Raw genomic sequence first — 8,457 nt, 5'->3', positions numbered from 1 at the left:
CTTAGGAGAAAAGAGACATACTAGTGTAACCGTTGCAGACAAACTTATTGTTACCGCTATCGTTGCTATGCGAAGTTGTACATTATTTTCAGTACCAAAGTACAGGGGTATGAATGCTAGCCAAATCACGCAAGTAGTATACATTGTAAAACCTGAAATATTTTGAGACAGTTAGTTGAATGACTCTAAGAGTTTAGGACACTAAATTCCAAGAGGATTTTTTTTATAACCCGAAAAACCGTTTCAAACAAAACCATACACAGAAAAAAATCATGGTAAAATTACATCTGGGAAGGGGTACATCTTTTATGTCAGAAAAAATGTGTAATTTTACCTCTGAAAATTTGTAATTTTACCACTATTCTGTTGTAATGTCACTTTTTCAGTCTAAATTGAGGTAAAATTCCATCATAAAAGAGGTAATATTCAACCTTCCAAAATTACACCTTCCAAATTTACACAATTTTTTTCTGTGTACCTCAGCTTTTGGCACACGCTTACCAGGGGAACTCAAATTTGAGTGGATCCAAGCAAAACGGCGCAAACCGTACACAGCAAAAAATGTAGTAAAACGCCTGCGTGTAATAATGGTTTGTGTAGTCAATTTTATGTAATATTACATATTTTTCATAGAACACATTTCGTCTTTTTGCCTAACACCAATTACGCCTAAATTGTGTAATATTAACAACATTTTCAATTAATATCGCATATGCGTGTTTCCTCAAGTTAAGCTGTCAAATTTTTTCACCATCCGCAATCAAATCAAAACAATGCGTACCAAATTTTAGTGGTGCTGAGCAAAGTGACGAAAAATCAACAAGTTCTGTGGCCAAGAGCTGCCGTTAAGGATGTTCGCCATAAAAAAGAACCTTCCGGTGCGGTACATCTTCTTCTTTGACACCGACATCAGGTAAGTACTTCCCTTCGCTCTTCCTCGTACCACAGAGTCGAGATTTATAATTTTGTTCTGCTTGCTACACGCAGCGCCTAGATCGAAGAAACCCAGATCAAGGAGAAGCTGGTGTCGTCGTGCAAGTCGACCGGCTTCGAGGAGGCGGTCCAGCAGAGAGGACTTCATCGCCAACCCGGAGAACTCTGCGCATCTGTTAACGGGTGAACCGTCCCGAAACGGACCTCGAGTTCAACAAGCTGCGGAAAACGACAAGAGTGAGAACGGCCAGGAGGACGAGAGCGTGAACAACACGACGACCAAGAGTGCGCTGGAAACGGTCAAACGACGAGGACGGTTCTCCCTGCCCCCGTACGCCATCCAGTACTCGGACGAATTCCTGCTTGAGGAATTCATACGCGCGGGACATTGCAAAAAAAAGTCTGCCGCCAAGAAGAAAGTACGTGTCTCACAGCCATCAAATTGAACCATTGATGTGCTTTGTTTTGTTTTGTTTTTTTTTATGTTTACATTTTGTAAGGCAGAAATTTTTAATCCTGGATGTTGTTGTAGGTCGCTTCGACGCCCAAGGCCAAGGCCATCGAGGACATTGCAAACGCAAGCTAAACGATTCCGGCAACGTGTCGACGCTGGATCTGGACATCGTCTCGCCGGTGCCCTTCCTCCGTAACGGTGGCGCATCCTGCCACGCTCGAAATCGACATGCGAGTGTGTCGAACGCGCTGCAGTCGCACAACATTCAGGCCTCAAATATAAAGTTTCGCTTATTCGGGCTCGGCATCATTTGCTACGGCATCGTCAAGAACCTACAGCCGGAGCCGGAGTTCGGTAACTGTGGAATCATGTCGGCCAACCTACGCCCCGAGATGACCGGCGTCGACCAAGAACGTCGCAGGACATCGCCGAAAAGATCATCTCCGAAGAAGGCCAGTACCAGGAAGCACAAGTAAGCTTAAACAGGGACCTCGCGCAACCCAGATTATAACTTACTTCTTTTGTTACGGCCAAACCCCCAGATTCAAAGCTCCAAGAACCAAACCAAGGAGGGCACGATGATCATCCTGACCGGCGGCGAGCGGTTGCCGTCGAAGAGTGCCAGACCTTCTTCGAAGCCATCTCGTGCAACTCGTTCTACCTCGGTGAGGTGGGCGACGTGACCAAGAGAAACCTGTTGCTGCAGATGATGATTTACAGCGTGACGCTGGCCGGCATAGCGTAAGATTGTAAGATTCAGTGATGCAGCATGCAGCCGCGACTGCGAATGTAAGTTAAATTGACCCTCGGGACGGTCTCTGCTGCTAGAGAGCACCCAGAATCAACGTGACCTGAAACTTTTTCTGCGTGATCTGCGAAGTGTTCATGTATTTCATCCACATCGTTTTGTTTTATTTTTTCCCCAGGATCAGCACGGATCTCGATTCATTTATCAAAATCTGGAATGGGAAACGGGAAATCCTTCGCGAGTTGGGCGGCCAGCATTGAGTGCGTCGACCCGGTCGTGCTGCAGTGCATCATCGGTTACGGAACGCGTTACGGCAAATTGCCCTCAGTTGGATTCCGGTGTGATTGCGGTCGTTTGGGCAAGATTGTACCAGCATCAATTCTGCAGCTCAACAAGAAACCCTTACAAGCGGATGTCCGAGCTGGCCGCCGGGAAAGACAGCGCATCGCCAACACACGAACTTCACTCTGTAAGCTGATCAAACGATTCGGAACGACACAAAGTGTCCGAGCTGGCAGGGAAAGAAAAATAGAAATAGTGCAAACGACCTCCTTGCGAAGAATTTCATCAACACGTAAAGACACCTAATTAAATAGCAAAGTTCAAGTGTTTAAGAGAAAATTATACGCAATAAATCAGATTGAGAATAAATATTTCGTTTGTTTATGTTTGACATGACATTTCTAGGTAGAAACCAATTCGATATCTATCCCTGGTCCCAAAAATGGGCTTTGTGTAATATTACACATTTCTGGGTGTACATTCATGGATATAATTTTAAGCGTTTTTTTTTCACAAAGGTGATGTGCATGCTTTTTGATGCGATTTTACCATCGGATTGTTTTCTGTGTAGTCATACAAATTTGACATCGAGTACCCCAACTTAATTTTAACATGGTGAAGCCGATGTCAAATTTGACATGCGCTGGGTACCGGAAAAATCCTCCAGGAAAGCAGAAAAACGGTTCTGGGGGACGGATAGGAGTTCGGAATGATAGCAAAAAGGAAATTGTCGTTCTGGGCTAGTTTTTTTTGATGATTTTATTTAAATTTTATTTTATTAAATTATGGTTTAATTATTCATATCATTTTCAGCACTAGCGAGTGACACTTGCCAGCGGCCAGCGGCAAGGCTGAGTAGGCGATTCGGCGGGTGGTTCGGATGATTTGGCCATCTCCACGATCCTGGGCGATGACGGCGTCGAGGATTTGAATTTAATATTTCGGATGGTTCCCCACAGAGTGGTCCTTCGCGCGTGGCCCACTAAAAGCATTGCTTGATGGAGTCTTTGACGGCGTCGAGCAGGGTTTGTTTTGTCCACTCAGCGTTCCATGGCGGGGAAGGCATAGTTTGTTTGTCTCTGCCAGGGTTCTTCTAAAGGTCTTCCTGACCCAGGCGCCGCCTCAATGGAAAAACTCGGATCATTGCGGAACTCGGGGGAGCGTGCACTTTCCAGTAGCTCCTCTTCGGCTTCGACAGCCGAGATCGAGCCGAATCTGAGACGGCGTGGACATTTTCGAGCCAGTTAGATGAAGCAGCTTGAGAGCCGGCGGCGTGACTAGCGGTGTGGAGCTGACCGAAGTAGGGCCAATGGGATGAAGTGGACAGTATCTGGGGAACGAGAGTTTAAGTGGGCTTTGAAAGAATTAAACTGCAAATAAATGTTACTTTTGTCCACGAACAACCATCGCCAGCCGATGTACCGGGGATGCGGACAGGCCCGTTCCAAAACTGGTTCCCAGGGTGGGTTCAACAGACTTTCTGGACGCTTCCGTACTGAAAGAAAAGACTGAAACTGAAAAAAAAGGAAGTTTTAATTTTGACTCAATTTATAGATTAATTTAATTTTGACCCAATTTACGGATAAAGCCATTGATTCCCGCTGCTTTTGGGTTCGGACGACCTTGAAGTTCATGTACGCCTAGATATGTCACGCCTCACAGGTTGGAGTTGTGCTTGATGGCCTTGAAGTAGCACGCGAAGATGCCCCGGATGAGCTGCTCATTGTTGTTAAAAAGTTGGTTCTGTGAATGGCCGAGTTTCACGGAGCAACGGGCGAGGAGACGGCGGTTTTCGAAGTTTTTCTCGGCGCTTATGTCCACGTCTATGAAGTTCCGCTAGCTGGGAATTTGGAGAGATCGTACCGTAGAAGCATCGCTAATGTCTTTTCAGACAGTTTGAACAATCCGCTCTTGCGATAGAGCACAGCGAACATAAGCCACGGACGGAAGTCGCTGTCAATCTGCGAAGAGCCGTTGAGCAAGCGATCCCCCCACATCGGCTTGATAGTTTCCTGCCTTTTTGACTTCTTAGAGCTTCCGCTGCATCTGAACGTACACCATTGATCCGGCAATCGCGGTGAGTTCCGTATCGAGCAGGGCAAGTCTCGCTCGCAGTCTTCGGCGGGTTCACAGCGCTCGCGTTCGGGGTCGAATGCTTCCCGGCAGTCGTCGGCGAGCGGGGCCGGGTCACAACGCTCTGGAAGTTCGCAACCGCAGGCTTCCGGGGGAGCGGCAAATCGCGCAGTGGGACTCCGGCGGCACGTTCACGCAGTGGAACGCCGGAGAATCGTGAGATGTCGAAAAGTGGCAGTCCGGCGCAGAGTAGATCACGGTCAAAGTCCGGGTCGCCGGCGAAGTCTCCCGGGAGTCATCATTCGCGGTCTCGGTCGAGGAAGTCGGGATCTCGGACATCGCAGTTGCAGGTTTCCGGGTCGGGGAACAAAACGCCGATACAGAGTAGGTCCGGTTCGGCGGAATCGCAGCCGGAGAATGGAGGGAACGGGACGAGTTGGACGATCTGGAGGATGAGCAGAAGGATAAGGAAGGAGGAAGCGACCGGGAGCGATCGCGCAGTCGGAGCAGATCTCGGAGCAGGTCTAGGTCGCGGTCCAGGAGTCGGGGAAGTGATCGCCGCTCGTCGGATGATGAACGTGGAGAAGGGTTGGCACGTTTGGAAGAGCCTACATAGCAATGTAATACTGCTCTAGTTCTAGCGATGCACAAGAAGGACGCATGATAAGTGATCAACTAGAGTTACGGCCTTTCGGCTGGTCGACACACGCACTCACTCAATACAATGGTGTTTGCGTTCGAGCGAAGTCTACAGAATAGCCCAACAACAGTAAGTTTGGCGATCCTACAATAGATATAGTTTTAAAAAAGTTGGTCGTCGTTGATCATGGCCGTTCATGGTCACCAGCGACAGACAAAGCAAAGCAATCCACATTAACGACCCCCGGTTCATTAGTGGTCTCTGTTGCATGTTTCTGCTCATTTCTAGGCGTCCGAAGGTTATGTGTGGTGAGTCACCCAAAACCTCTTTTACTCAAATGGACCGACGTTTTACTTCCCCATCCGATAGGAGGCCAGGAGGATAAGGCGGGAATCGAATCCGCGCCCCACAGCAACTTAGGGATCGGCAGCCGAAGCCGCTAACCACCGGTGTTGTTTTTGGTGAGTTTCCGAATAAAGTACACTCAAACCCCGATGATTTGACATCATTTGTTGTCAAAAGATCGGGGTCACTTTTTAGTTTGACACCCCTTTTACATGGAGTTCACACACACTACAAAATGTTTGTTTTGATAGTGTGCGTGAGCGCCGTGTAAAAAGTGACAGTTCGTCACTTTTTAGTTTGACTTTGACCAACCAACGGGGTACAAACTAAAAAAGTGTCAAACGAAAAAGTGACCAACCACCGGGGGTTGAGTGTACTAGATTTTATGAGTTTTTCGAAAAGTGTACGACAAACAAATCTAAAAAATCCAAAAGGTCAAAATCGTCAAAAAATGACATGGGACAATTATGCGTAGAACGGCAGAAAAGAAACTTTTTCAAAACTTTTTTTTTTGTAAAATCGCAAAAGCAAAGCAATCCACTTCAACGGCCCCCGGGTCTTTTGTGGTCTCTGTTGCAAGTTTCTGCTCATTTCTAGGCGTCCGAAGGTTATGTGTGGTGAATCACCCGCACACACGCACGCACTCAAGCTCGACACACACGTGTACGCCATCTTATCGTGTGACAAGACTCCGCAGCGCCATCAACATCCTGCTGGAGCAAACCCGGTCGCACTGCCTTGCGACATTTCACCTCGTGCTTCACGCCAGCTACAACCACGTGGGGGACAAACAACTACCACGATCAACCTCGTCTTCGAGAAAACGCTCGGACATTCCAGCCTCGTGGGTTTTCAACATCAACACGCGGGACAAGCCGCGAGTGCCATCTACAACCACGTGGCGGTCGACGACCACCTCTTCACCTGCGAAGTCCGTCGGGAAGCGTTCGGACGCTCCAGGCCACGTGTTTCACCTGCGGGACCAACCGGTCTCGTCGCCAACATCTGGGCGGTGATCGACATCACCCGCTCGCCATCGAAGGCCGTCGTCAAGCGCAGAGCCGCTCCGGCCACGTGATCATCTCTTCGTCCTGCACGTAGTCATCTGACGACAAGACGCCGAACAGCAGACGGCGCACGCAGCTGTGGGGTTCACCCGCGTTCCTGCCAGCGGCTGCACGAGCATCGAGCGGCCGCGTGAACATCAACAGCACGAGCGGCAGCGAGAAGAACGACAAGCGAAAAATCAGGTCAGATTAGCTAGATTAAGCTCCCCAAGTCGTCCCTGATGCATTTTGCCAGGGCAAATAAAATCATGTTCATTCCCCAAGTACAGTTTGTTTATTCGTTGCATTATTGACTGCAATTTGGTTTTGGCTTTTAAATTCGATTTTGCTGTAGATTTTTGGGTTTCTTTGCCGTTGTACATTTGCGATTGTTCCACAACCCGCCCTGAGCAGAACTAGTCGGGCTCGTAACAGACCTTCCGCAGTGTGGCGATCGGGGCCACACTGGCGCAAAAGCGGGAGTGTTTCAAGAAGGGTAGTGTGTTGGCATTGGGTATTTCTTCCTGCAGAACCTGGCCGAGGAAGGTTGGCATTTCTGTATCGTATTGGTTCTCCTCCGCCTCGGTTCAGCTTGCTGCGCATCGTACGACTCCCGTACTGTTACACTTCCCCATCCGATAGAAGTAAAATCGCAATAACTCGTTATGTTTATAAGCAATCCCCTTATGTTTATATATCAAAACATTTGTAATTATCTGCTATCGAGCTGTCAAATCGCAACATGTAGTTAAACTTTCTGTGCAGTAGCTGTGAAGCTTACCAAGCACGGAAAGGGGATCCATCGCCAAATCGCGATAAAGTTCGCTAAAATTAGCGAAAAATGTCGCTAATTTCTCAGCCTGCAAAAAAATTACCTAGAATCGCTAATTTTTTTCGCTGGTTTGGAAACCGATGAAATTCTACCAAACCAGTGAAAAAAAACACTGGTTTGGTGAAAAATGTCGCTGTTTGGGGGATCAGTTTTGCTAGAATCAGAAAATTTTCTCGCTGGTTTGGAAAAGCGGCAGGGCACCAAAATCAACCAGGAGATTATTGTACTGGATTTGGGAAACAATTCGCTGGTCCAGCGGATTTCTTCACTGGACCAGTGTTCTTTTACGCTGGATCAGCGTTTTCTATCGCTGACGTCCGGGTTTTTTTCCGGCGGCAGCAGCTCGTACCAAAATCAAGCAGTAGATTATTCTACTGGTTTCGGCGAAAAATCCGCTGGTTCAGCGAATGTTTCCACTGGACCAGTGTTTTTTTGCACTAGATCAGCGTTTTTTATCACCGACGTTTGTTTTTTTGTTTTGGCGGCAGAAGCCTGTGCCAAAATAAACCAGAGAATTTGAGAACCAGAGATTAATTGGTCAAGTTCCTCGTTGTACTTACTTGCCACAGCAAAAACTGTTCCGCGGCCATGGTCAAGTTCCTCGCCTACGATTCTTGCTGCCACCTGCGACAATTTGTGCACTCATCTATGCAGCAGTACAAATACATCTCCAGCTTCACTGCACCGTATTTTTCTGCTGAGAGAACTTTATGGAAACGTGCTTCTTTTCATTGAAAAGAACCATCACCTGTTGAGTATGTATTTTAATGCTGAACACTTGATGCAGAACTTTTTCATGCTTTTTTGTTTTGAAAAAACCCCTAAAGCAATTCGATTGCCACAAATCGCTTCCAAACGTGAACAATAACAAACATTTATGACGGCTGTCGGAAGGATGTGTATCAAACCAGCGAAAACTTTCGCTGGAAAAGAAACCGTTTCGGAAATAACAAACCAGCGAAACCAAGTTGCTGGATTTGATTTCGCGCAGCCACCTTTTTCAGCGAAAAATTTCGCTGGTTTAGAGAAAAATTTCGCTGATATCAGCAAAACCAACCCAGCAAAATTCGGTCGCTGGTTTGGCGATCGATCCCCTTTCCGTGA

The 8,457-nt window shown here is 47.5% G+C and overlaps 1 long non-coding RNA gene across 1 annotated transcript; it reads left to right on the top strand.

The window, feature by feature from the left end:
• The first annotated feature begins 516 nt into the window (after window positions 1–516).
• Window positions 517–2,767, top strand: LOC120430588 (uncharacterized). The gene is made up of 5 exons (XR_008212344.1): window positions 517–913; window positions 988–1,352; window positions 1,466–1,859; window positions 1,930–2,176; window positions 2,314–2,767. It is a non-coding gene; the product is annotated as an uncharacterized LOC120430588 (long non-coding RNA).
• The last annotated feature ends 5,690 nt before the right edge of the window (window positions 2,768–8,457 follow it).

The sequence above is a fragment of the Culex pipiens genome, chromosome 1, assembly GCF_016801865.2.
Source record: "Culex pipiens pallens isolate TS chromosome 1, TS_CPP_V2, whole genome shotgun sequence".
Classification (NCBI taxonomy): Eukaryota; Metazoa; Arthropoda; class Insecta; order Diptera; family Culicidae; genus Culex; species Culex pipiens.
The sequence above is the reverse complement of the archived record's forward strand: the minus strand, read 5'-3'. Positions and strand labels throughout refer to the sequence as shown.